Source organism: Mandrillus leucophaeus, unplaced genomic scaffold, assembly GCF_000951045.1.
Source record: "Mandrillus leucophaeus isolate KB7577 unplaced genomic scaffold, Mleu.le_1.0 Scaffold619, whole genome shotgun sequence".
Lineage (NCBI taxonomy): Eukaryota > Metazoa > Chordata > Mammalia > Primates > Cercopithecidae > Mandrillus > Mandrillus leucophaeus.
In genome coordinates this window covers 153,867-165,694 of record NW_012106686.1, presented here as the reverse complement: position 1 = coordinate 165,694, position 11,828 = coordinate 153,867, and the positions used below count along the sequence as shown (strand labels likewise).

At 34.2% G+C, this 11,828-nt stretch overlaps 1 long non-coding RNA gene across 1 annotated transcript in view; it reads left to right on the top strand.

Annotated features, from left to right (window-relative positions):
* LOC105553925 overlaps positions 1-3,508 on the top strand; it is a 274,012-nt gene extending 270,504 nt beyond the window's left edge. Inside the window, exon 3 of the long non-coding RNA XR_001008239.1 lies at positions 3,135-3,508. This is a non-coding gene — a long non-coding RNA (uncharacterized LOC105553925). The remainder of the gene's footprint in view (positions 1-3,134) is intronic.
* Positions 3,509-11,828: the final 8,320 nt, after the last annotated feature.

Below are 11,828 nucleotides of genomic sequence, written 5' to 3'. Positions count from 1 at the left end.
TAGGCAATACCATTCAGGACATAGGCATGGGCAAAGACTTCATGACTAAAACACCAAAAGCAATGGCAACAAAAGCCAAAATTGACAAATGGGATGTAACTAAACTAAAGAGCTTCTGCACAGCAAAAGAAACTATCATCAGCATGAACGGGCAACCTACAGAATGGGAGAAAATTTTTGCAATCTATCCATCTGACAAAGGGCTAATATCCAGAATCTACAAGGAACTTAAATTTACAAGAAGAAAACAAATAACCCCATCAAAAAGTTGGCAGAGGATATGAACAGACTTTTTTCAAAAGAAGACATTTATGTGGCCAACAAACATATTTAAAAAAAGCTCATCATCACTGGTCATTAGAGAAATGGAAATTGAAACCACAATGAAATGCCATCTCATGCCATTTAGAATGGTGATCATTAAAAAGTCAGGAAACCGCAGATGCTGGATAGGATGTGGAGAAATAGGAACACTTTTACACTGTTGGTTGGAGTGCAAATTAGTTAAACTATTGTGGAAGACAGTGTGGCAATTACTCAAGGATGTAGAACTAGAAATATAATTTGACCCAGCAATACCCTTACTGGTTATATACCCAAAGGATTATAAACCATTCTACTATAAAGACACATGCACACATATGTTTATTGCAGCAGTACTCACAATAGCAAAGACTTGAAACCAACCCAGTTGCCCATCAATGATAGACTGGATAAAGAAAATGTGGCACATATACACCATGGAACATGAGGCAGCCATAAAAATGGATGAGTTCATGTCCTTTGCAAGGACATGGATGAAGCTGGAAATCATCATTCTCAGCAAACTAACACAGGGACAGAAAGCCAAACACTGCATGTTCTCACTCATAAGTGGGAGCTGAACAAGTACACATGGACACAGAGAGGGGAACATCTTACACCGGGGCCTGTCAGGGGTTGGAGGGCTAGGGAAGGGTTAGCATTAGGAGAAATACCTAATGTAGATGATGGGTTAATGGGTGCAGCAAACCACCATTGCACATATATACCTATGTAACAAACCTGCATGTTCTGCCCATGTATCCCAGAACTTAAAGTATATAAAAATTTCCCATTATGCAGAAGAATATATTTTTTAATGTTGTATACATGATTCTATAGAAGTCCATTGATCATGCTTGTTAATTTTGTGGTTCAAATCTTTTCTGTCTTAGCCGATCTTTTTTTAATTTGATTGATGTACTAATTAGTGAGATTCATTATGGTGGTGAATTTATCAATTTCGCTACATACTTCTTTCAACTGTCTCATTATGGATCTTGAAGCAATATTATTTTGTGCCAAAAGATTTTAATACATCATTTTAGTAAATTGCATTCTTCATTAATGCCTTTTGCCCTAGTTTTAATTTATCTAGAAACAGCAATAGCTTCACTTTGGTTAGTATTCACCTCTTAGATAATTTCTCAGTCTTTAGTTTTTAGCTTTTTCTCTTTTTATAATGTATGTATGTCTTTTTTTAAGCAACATAGAGGCAGAAATTTATTTTTTTTTGGAATATGGTTTTCTTTTAATTTGCAGACTTAATTCATTTGAATTATTTAGGCTTCTTAATTTTATCATATCTTCTTTGGACTATATTTGTACTACATTTTCTGTTTCATTTTTCCTCTTTATTATTTGAGATTAAATAATTGCTTTGATGCCTATTTTTCTAGCTATTTGAAACTTATGCATTCTATTTTCATACTACGTATTTTATTTTATGCTTTTAGTTATTACTCTTTTTAATATGCACAGTTAATTCTAAAACTAGTCAATATCTTTACCCTTCTTTTTATCAAAACAAGTAGCTTAGAAGGCTTTAACTCAAATAAGCAATTTCACAAATATCATTGTATTTTCTCTGCTATTTTAGTATGATTTTATTTTTATAATCTTACAAATTTTGTTACTATTATTTTTATACACATTCGTATTGACATATTTACTTACATGTTTACACTAATTTTTTGCTTGCTATTGCCCCTTTACATTACACCTTTTCTCTGGATCATTTTCTCTTTTCTTAAAGTACATTTTTTTAGACTTTATTCATGAGAGTCTGTTGGTGGTAAAATTTCTCAGGATTTCTTTTTTACTTGAAAATATTTTTATTTTGCCTTCACTTTGGAAGGACAGTTTTTTCTGGGTGTACAGTTTTAGCTTGACAGTTATTTTTTGCCATCCCTTTGAATATATTATTCACTTTGCTTCTAGCTTCCAGTATTGCTATTGGCAAAGCAGCTGTCAGGATAAATTTGGTTCTTTTGTAGGTAATCTTTCTTTTCTTTCAGCCTTTTTAAAGATCTTCTTTGTTTTTGGTGTCTACAATTTTATTATAACGTACCTAGTAAGGACTTCTTTTAATTTAACTGCAAGTATTTGTGTAACTAACTCCTATAATTTCTATCTTTCATCAGTTTTAAATATTTTCAGGCATAAACTCTTCAAATACTGTTTTTCCCCTGATTCTTATCTTCTTCTTTAACTCCCATCACCAGTGTCACTTTTTAACCTATTTTTTGTCCTTTCTTTCTTCTTTTCCTTTTTTTCTTTTCTTTTTTTTCTTTTTTTTTTTGACTCTTTGCTGCATTCTGGGTAATTTTACAGATTTATATCTCAATTTACCAGTCTGTCTTCAAAAATGTTTACTTAAGTTATATCAGTTTTTAATTTTAATTAGTTTGTGTCTTATTTCTGTAAGTTCTATTTTATTCTTCATCAAAATAGCCATGTTAAAAAATGTAAAAAAGACATATGCACAACTCTCTTCTCTGAAGCATTATTGTACTAGTGAAAGAATGGAAACAGACCCAAGTGCCATCAGTAAAGGAAAGTTTCCTAGTGTGGGAAGCTCATGATGACGTATTGTGCAGCTTTATAAAAGAATGATGCATATTTCTATACATTGTTATAAAGTAATATTCAGACAATAGTAAAATTTTTTAAAAAATTATGAAGTTAAATGAGTATAATATATTGAGGTTTATACATACATTGCTTCATAAAACACAAACACGTCCAAATTTCGTGTCTTAAAACAATGGTTTATTAATTTAATGTGATTGTGGGTTGACTGGGTGGTTTGTCTCCCGTTCTTGTCTATGCAGAGGCTTATGGCTATTGATACTCAGCATCCTGGCTTCACTCACATGGATGAGCCCCAGCTGGAATGCCTAGAAGACATGGGACAGCTGGATCTCTCTCCACACGGTTTTTCATTGTTGCCTCAGGTTCTAATAAAAGCAAAAGCTGCAAGGTCCTCTGAGGCAAAGACTTAGAAATACCACAGTGTTACTTCTGCTGCATTCCGTTGATCAAAAATCCCACAATGCCAACTTCATTTAAAGAGGTAAAGATACAGATTTTTTCACCTTCGATGGGAGGAACTGCAAATGATGTAGTTTGTGATAATTTTTAATATACTGTAAGTATTGACTTGTCTTTAAAAAATGAAAACATGAACCAAAAATTAAAAGCAAAACAAAACTATAATAGCAAACAATTGCTTCTGGAGGAGAGATGCAATGGGGAAAAGGTTATAGAAACAAAAGCTACATTTTATTTGAATATACCTATGTTAGGTTTGACCCTGGTAACATTTAATATTTTACATAATTATATCATCATTTAAAATTAAATTTAAAATTTAATTTTAAAACATCAATACCCATAAAAGTTTGGTAAAAGAGGTGAAATGTAAATATAAATATATTAAGTTGGCATTATAATCACACAGAGATGAATTATATCATTTACTCAAACACAGATATTTGACTATACAACCTTTGTGAGATATCCTAAGGACAAAAATAAAACCCATGCAAAAACATATATTGAGCTGTTTAAAATTACATTTTTAGCAATTGAATTGTTATTGTGAGACAGGTGTCTACATATTTTAAGATCAACCAAGTTAGTAAGCTTGTTGACATTATTGAAAATGGAATTTGTTCCATGGAGTAAAGAAGATATAATAGCATAGTAGAAGAAAATAAGTGAAAACCCAATAATACGAGTTTGAAGTTAAAGTATCAGTATGAAGTCATGAATCATTTTCCCAACAAAAAGGAAAACAATAGTTTCCTAGTTCTAATCACTTATAAGTATATAGAAACAACATAAAACCCAATATGAAGTGGAAATGTAATACTCAGATTGTGCTCTGTAGACATTTCCCCTAAAAGGATTTGAAGTTCACTGCAAAAAGTATCTAATTCTGACTTTGGGGTTGAATATTGTACAAGATGAGCCTGGAAAATAAACTTCTCTTACTAAAAAGCAAGGCAGATTTGAAAGACTATTAGGATGTGTCAAAGAGACTCAGAGGAGTCACCCTATTTGAGAATCAATAATAAAAACAAAGACAGTAGATTAAAACGCCTCAAATATGCTTAATTCTATCAGTTCCTAATTATGTTAATTTAAAAGTAATGTTGTCACTGAACACCTTTGAAGGATGTTAGGGATCCATAAGAATGTACTGTTTTGAATGAAACAGAAGAACCAAGCATTTATCCTGTTTTTCCTTTATAGATTATGTCTAAGGATAACCAGATGTTGATGAGAGAAAATTCTTTTTAGAGCTACCTTTAACCAGAGAATGAAGAAAGAATGATAGAATTGAAATGTTACTATTTTTGAAACCCCTAATGAAATAATGAATCTAGGCAGTTGTTATCAATTGTTGCTAACATAAAAAATGAGAGACAAGCAGACATGCCACTTCATAGAAGTATATAATACCACCTATAAAATATTACTGTCAGAAAAAAAAAATCAAACTTTAGATATAACTACCAATTAGACCGGCCTTTAGATCTAGCTACCAATTTGCATTATTTACAGGAGATACACGAGCATGTTGAATGACACCATAGAAAGGCAATCAGTAAAATTTAGTTTATTGTAAACTACGTAAGATAAATGATCCAGTTGCCTAATAAATAGAGTACAAATGGTATGTATTGCAGGGGTAGGAGATAAAGGAACAATCTATAGATAAAAACAGACTTAAGGGACATGAAAACAACTTTAATGTATGGATCTTATTTGGATCCTTATGAAAACAAATTGTAAAGTAACATGAGACATTTGAAGAAAATAGAAATAGTTTTTAAGTATGGTAATGGTATTGTGGTTATACATTGTTAAAGAATGCCTTTAGAGGTAAATACAGAAATATTTGCAGATGAACTAAAATGATGTCTAGAATTTACATAAAAGTAATCCTATAAGGAGAGTGAAGTAGTGGAAAGAGTGGATATTGACAAGCAAGAGTAGCTATAAGTTGACCCCTGCTGAATGTTGCTGATGGGTAAATGAAAATGTATTATAGATTCTTTTTACTTACATATTTGAAGATTTTGATTTTTGATAAAGTGAAGCTGAGAAGGGGAAAATAGTTTTTCTTAATGTCAGGCTTTGAACGGAGATAAAAATAAAACCACTGCAGACCAAAGTGGAAAAATAAAAAGCAAACATAAACTTTTATACTTTCAGCTCTCTATTACTGGCTTGTATTTTTTTTTTTAAATTTTTATTTTAAATTTCAGGGTACATGTACAGGATGTGCAGAGTTGTTGCATTTGTAAATGTGTGCCATGGTGGTTTGCTACACCTATCAACCCATCACCTAGGTATTAAGCCCAGCATGCATTACCTATTTTTTCCTATTGCTCTCCCTCCCTCGACCGTATCCCCCAACAGGCCCCAGGATGTGTTGTTCCCTTCCCTGTGTCCATGTGTTCTCATTGTTCAGTTCCCACATATAAATGAGAACATGTGGTGTTTGGTTTTCTATTTCTGTATTAGTTTGCTGAGGATATTGGAGTCCAGCTCCATTCATGGCCCTGCAAAGGACATGGTCTCATTCCTTTTGATGGCTGCATAGTACTCCATGGTGTACACTTTTGATAGCCTATTTCATTTACTTAAACATATTCAACCTTTCAAAAATTTATTGTTGGTGCTTGAAAATTATAATACATTTGGTGTTTTGGGGTTGATTCTGCTCTGTTCTTTCTGTAACTTGGGCTCTTTAAGAATTTACTCATAGTTTATTAGGTTCTCAAAAACTTGCTTAAACCAAGGAAAAAAGTTAAAATAACACCACTTTATAAAAAATGTTGAAAATAAAGTAAGATGACTTCTAAGTCAGAAAAAAATGAGGCTACCACTTACGAGTTTGCCACTTACCTGAATGACTTACTTCTTTTTTATTCTTTTGTAAATTAAAAATTTTAAGAGCAGTTTTAGGTTGACAGCAAAATTGAGAGGAAGGCACAGAGATTTCCCAAATACTCCCTCACTGCACACATCAATAGCCTCTCCAATTATCAACATTTCCCATCAAAGCAGTCTATTTATTACAACAGATGAACCCACACATCATTGTCACCCAAAGTTCATTGTTGGCATTAGGTTCACCCTTCATAGTGTACATTCTATCAGTTTGGATAAATATATAATGATACGTATCTACCATTACACCATCATAGTATCATACAGAATCCTTTGACTATCCTAAAAGTCCTCTGTACTCCACCCATTTATCCCTCCCTCTTCCCTATCTCCTGGCAATCATTGATTTTTCACTGTCTCTGTATTTTTGCCTTTTTCATAATGTCATATAGTTGGATTCACACAGTGTGTAGCCTTTTCAGATTGTCTTCTTTTACTTAGTAATATGCATTTAAGTTTCCTCCATGTCTTGTCATGGTTCAACAGCTTCTTTCTTCCTTTTTTTAAAAAATTTATTTTTAATTTCAATAGTTTTTTGGGGAACAGTTGGTGTTTGGTTACATGAATAAGTTTTCTAGCCGTGATTTCTGAGATTTTTGTGCACCCATCACCTGGGCAGTGTACACTGTACCCAGTGTGTAGTCTTTTACCCCTCACCCTTCTCCCATCATTTCCCCTGAGTCCTCAAAGTCCATTGTATCATTCTTATGCCTTTGTATCCTCACACCTTAGCTCCCACTTATGAATGAGAACATATGATGTTTGGTTTTCAATTCCTGAGTTACTTCACTTGGAATAATGGTCTCCAATTCCATCCAGGTTGCTGCAAATTCCATTATTTCATTCCTTCTATAGCTGAGTAGTATTCCATGGTATATGTGTATACATATCCATATCTCTATCTCTATCTATCTATCTATCTATCTATCTATCTCACAATTCCTTTATCTACTCATTGATTGATGGCCATTTGGGCTGGTTCCATATTTTTACAATTGCTAATTCAAGTATCTTTTTTGTATAATGACTTCTTTTCCTCTGGGTAGATACCCTGTAGTGGGATTGCTGGATCAAATGGTAGTTCCATTTTTAGTTCTTTAAGGAATCTCCACACTGTTTACCAAAGTTGCTGTACTAGTTTACATTCCCACCAGCAGTTTAAAAGTGTTTCCTTTTTACCACATCCCCACCAACATTTTTTCTTTTTTTTTTGATTTTTTGATTATGGTCATTCTTGCAGGACTAAGGTGATATCACATTGTGGGTTTGATTTGCATTTCCCTGATCATTGGTGATGGGCATTTTTTCATGTTTCTTGGCCATTTGTATATTTTCTTTTGAGAATTGTCTATTCATGTTCATAGTCCACTTTTTGATGGGATTTTTTTTTTTTCTGATTAGTTTCAATTCCTTGTAGATTCTGGGTATTAGTCCTTTGTTGCATGTATAGATTGCAAAGATTTTCTCTCACTCTGTGGGTTGTCTGTTTACTCTGCTGATTGTTTCTTTTTCTTGCAGAAGCTTTTTAGTTTAATTCAGTCCCATATTTTATCTTTATTTTTGTTGCATTTGCTTTTGGGTTCTTGGTCATGAAGTCTTTGTCTAAGCCAATGTCTAGAAGAGTTTTTCCGAAGTTATCTTCTAGAATTTGTATAGTTTCACGTCTTAAAGTATTTGATCCATCTTGAGTTGATTACTATACAAGGTGAGAGATGAGGATCCAGTTTCATTTTTCTACACATGACTTGCCAATTGTCCCAGCACCACTTGTTGAATAGGGTGTCCTTTCGCAATTTATGGTTTTGTTTGCTTTGTTGATGATCAGTTGACTGTAACTTTATTTCTGGGTTCTCTATTCTGTTTCATTGGTCTATGTGCCTATCTTGATACTAGTACCATGCTGTTCTGGTGACTATGTCCTTATAGTATAATTTGAGATCAGGTAATGTTATGCCTCCAGATTTTTTCTTTTTGCTTTGTTATGTGGTCCCGTTTTTGGTTCCGTATGAATTTTAGGATTGTTTTGTTCTAGTTTAGTGAAGAATGATGGTGGTATTTTGATGGGAATTGCATTGAATTTGTAGATTGTTTTTGGCAGTTTGTCATTTTCACAGTATTGATTCTACCCATTCATAAGCATGGGATGTGTTTCTATTTATTTGTGCAAGGTTACTATGAACACCTTTGCATGCATAAACTAGAAAACCTAGAGGAGATAGATAAATTCCTGGAAATACACAGCCCTTCTAGATTAAGCAGGAAGAAACACAAATTTTGAACAGACCAATAACAAGCCACAAGACTGAAATGGTAATACAAAAATTGTCAACAACAACAAAAAAATTCAGAGGCCGGGCATGGTGGCTCACGCCTGTAATCCCAACAGTTTGGGAGGCTGAGGCGAGTGGATCACCTGAGGTCAGGAGTTTGAAACCAGCCTGGCCAACATGGTGAGACCCTTTGTCTACTAAAACATGCAAAGATTAGCTAGATGCGGTGGTGTGCACCTGTAATCCCAGCTACTCGGGAGGCGGAGGCAGGAGAATTGCTTGAACCCAGGAGATGGGCATTGCAGTGAGCTGAGATTGTGCCACTGCAATTCTACCTGGGCGACAGAGTGATACTGTCTCAAAAAGAAAAAAAAAGTTCAGAACAAGATGGGTTCACAGCTGAATTCTATCAGACATTCAAAGAATAATTGGTACCAATCCTATTTACACTATTGCACAAGATAGAGAAAGAGGCAATTTTCCCTAAATCAATCTATGAAGCCAGTATCACCCTCATACCAAAATCAGGGAAAGATATAACAAGAAAAGAAAAGTACAGACCAATATCCCTGATGGATATAGATGCAAAAATTCGTAACAAAATATTAGCTAACTGAATCCAACAGCATATCAAAAAGATAATCCATCATGATCAAGTGGGTTTCATACCAGGGATGCAGGGATGGTTTAACATATGCAACTCAATAAATGTGACACACCAGATAAGCTGAACTAAAAATAAAAATCACATGATTTCAATAGATGCAGAAAAAGTATTTGACAAAATCCAGCATATTTTTAATGATTAAAACCCTCGCAAAATTCGCATAGAAGAGACATACCTTAATGTAATAAAAGCCATCTATGACAAATGCACAACCAACATAATATTGAACAGAGAAAAGTTGAAAGCATTCCCCATTGAGAACTGGAACAAGACAAGGATACCCACTCTCACCACTTATTTTCAACATAGGACTGGACATCGTGGCTAGAGCAAGCAGACAAGAGAAAAAGCTCATTCAAGTTGGTAAATAGGATGTCAACTATTGCTGTTTGGTGATGATATGATTGTATGCCTAGAAAGCCCTAAATACTCCTCAAAAAAGCTCCTAGAACTGATAAATGAATTCAGCAAAGTTTTAGAATACAAAATTAATGTACACAAATCAGTAGTTCTGCTATACACCAGCAGCAACCAAACTGAGAATCAAATCAAGAGCTCAACCCCTTTTACTATAGCTGCAAAAACCAAACAAACAAATTTAAAAAACTAGGAATATCCCTAACCAAGAAGGTGAAAGACCTCTACAAGGAAAAATTACAAAATACTGCTGACGGCTTATTTATTTTTAACACTGAATAATGTTTCATTTTCCAGATGTACCACAGTTTATCTACCTACTGAAGGACCTCTTCATTGCTTCTAAATTTTGGCAATTATGAATAAAACTGCCATAAAACTCTGTGTGCAGGTTTTGGTGTGGGCATAATTTTTCCTTTGGGTAAATACCAAGGACTAAAATTGCTGGTTTGTGTGATAAAAGTATGGTAAGTTTTGTAAGAAAGTGCCACACTGTTTTCCAAAGTGGCTGTACCATTTCGCATTCCCACCAGCAATGAATGAGAGTTCCTGCTGCTCCACATTTTCACCAGCATTTCGCGTTGTCAGTGTTCTGAATTTTAGCCATTCTACTAGGGTTAGTGGTAACTCCTTGTTATTTTAAATTACTTGTTATTTTTTACATCCAAGTTTTCTCATCTACAAAATGCAGATGCTAATGCCTACTTCAGAGAATTCTGTGAAAATTCACAGATGTGGTAATTCATGAAAATAACACAATATCTGATATGCTTAAGCACTCTGGTAGTTTTATATATAGCTATGATTCCTGAATTGGGAAGTAGGGTAGGTAAATCTCATGTCTACATTTAAAACTGCAAAAAGATTTTTATTTTCACTCACCGATGTAGAAAAATAGCCTGTTGTATTACAAGAGTAACGTCATCTTCAATCAAACTTGCCAAAATGACTAATGCTTGACCTCTGCATCCCAAGGCATTCTGCAGTCAGGTTAAGAAACAATGCCTGTAGCATAGATAACCCCTCAGAAAGATACTTATCTTACCTCCCCAGTAGCCACAAGTTTTGCAAGAAAGTCAGAGGCATGCCCAGCTGCACATGTTTTACCCCAAAAGTTTGCTGTATAAAGGACACTTTCTGGAAGGCAGGTTCAAGGATCCAGTGTCTCCTGGTCACCTGAGAAATGGTTTCTGTTCCTGCAAAAATAAATTTGTCAGCCTCTTTCTTTCACCTCTCAGGCAAGGCCTTTAGGGGTAGGTTTGCATATACCCACCCACTGTGGAATAACCAACCCTACCTCTAGTCCGTGAGCTAGAAAATCAGGTATATAAATAAAAATGCTACATTGACACCAGAACTTGGATTGTATGACTGACAACAAATATCTTTGAACTATATCTTACATTCTGAACCAATATTATTGAATAGCAGAAATGAAATACATTTGTCTTTACCATTAACATTTCTTAAGTGGATTACCTTCTTTGGGTGAAATGGAAATGTAGCATTTGCAAAACTGTTAATGAATTTGTGTTGAGTGGTTAAATCTACACTACAAATCATTTAATTCAGGGCATGGTAGAGTGTACTGTTGGTTTCTGAATGATGGTGTTAGTTATGGTCTGGGCATAAGTTAAATCATTTTGTAGTTTATTCATTTGAAATTAGAGCTTTCATCTTGCCCAATGATCTCTAGGGCAAAATGATTCCATTACGAACTCTTTCAATACACCAGGATTGTCATCCCTAATACTGCCTTGGCTTCCTGAAGAAGCAGTTCTGGATATATAACTTCATCAGAACAGCACAGATTTTGTGATGCATTCCACTGATTCCAAAGACTATGTTTTAGACTCTACTCTCAAGGGCAGGTCTCTTATTTTTTTTGACTCAGAGATTTCATTTTCAAAGAAGATAATATAAAGAATGATAGTGTCTTTCCATTTGTCATGCACAGTAACACTTGCACTGAAGGATTTATAAAACAGAATCTAGCACATAATAAATCTTTTTTTTTTCTGAAGGCTTAGAAGATACCTCATTTTTGAGAGTTAATATGGAACTGGAACTACTCTAAGTAAAATAGGAATTCAAGTTCATTATATGTGTTATTTATTAACATCAAATTAATTCTGGCCACCGACTGGTTTGCCCTTTCCTCCTCTAGGAGGCCAAGATTCTGTTTAGAGTCAACTAATTTTTTTCCA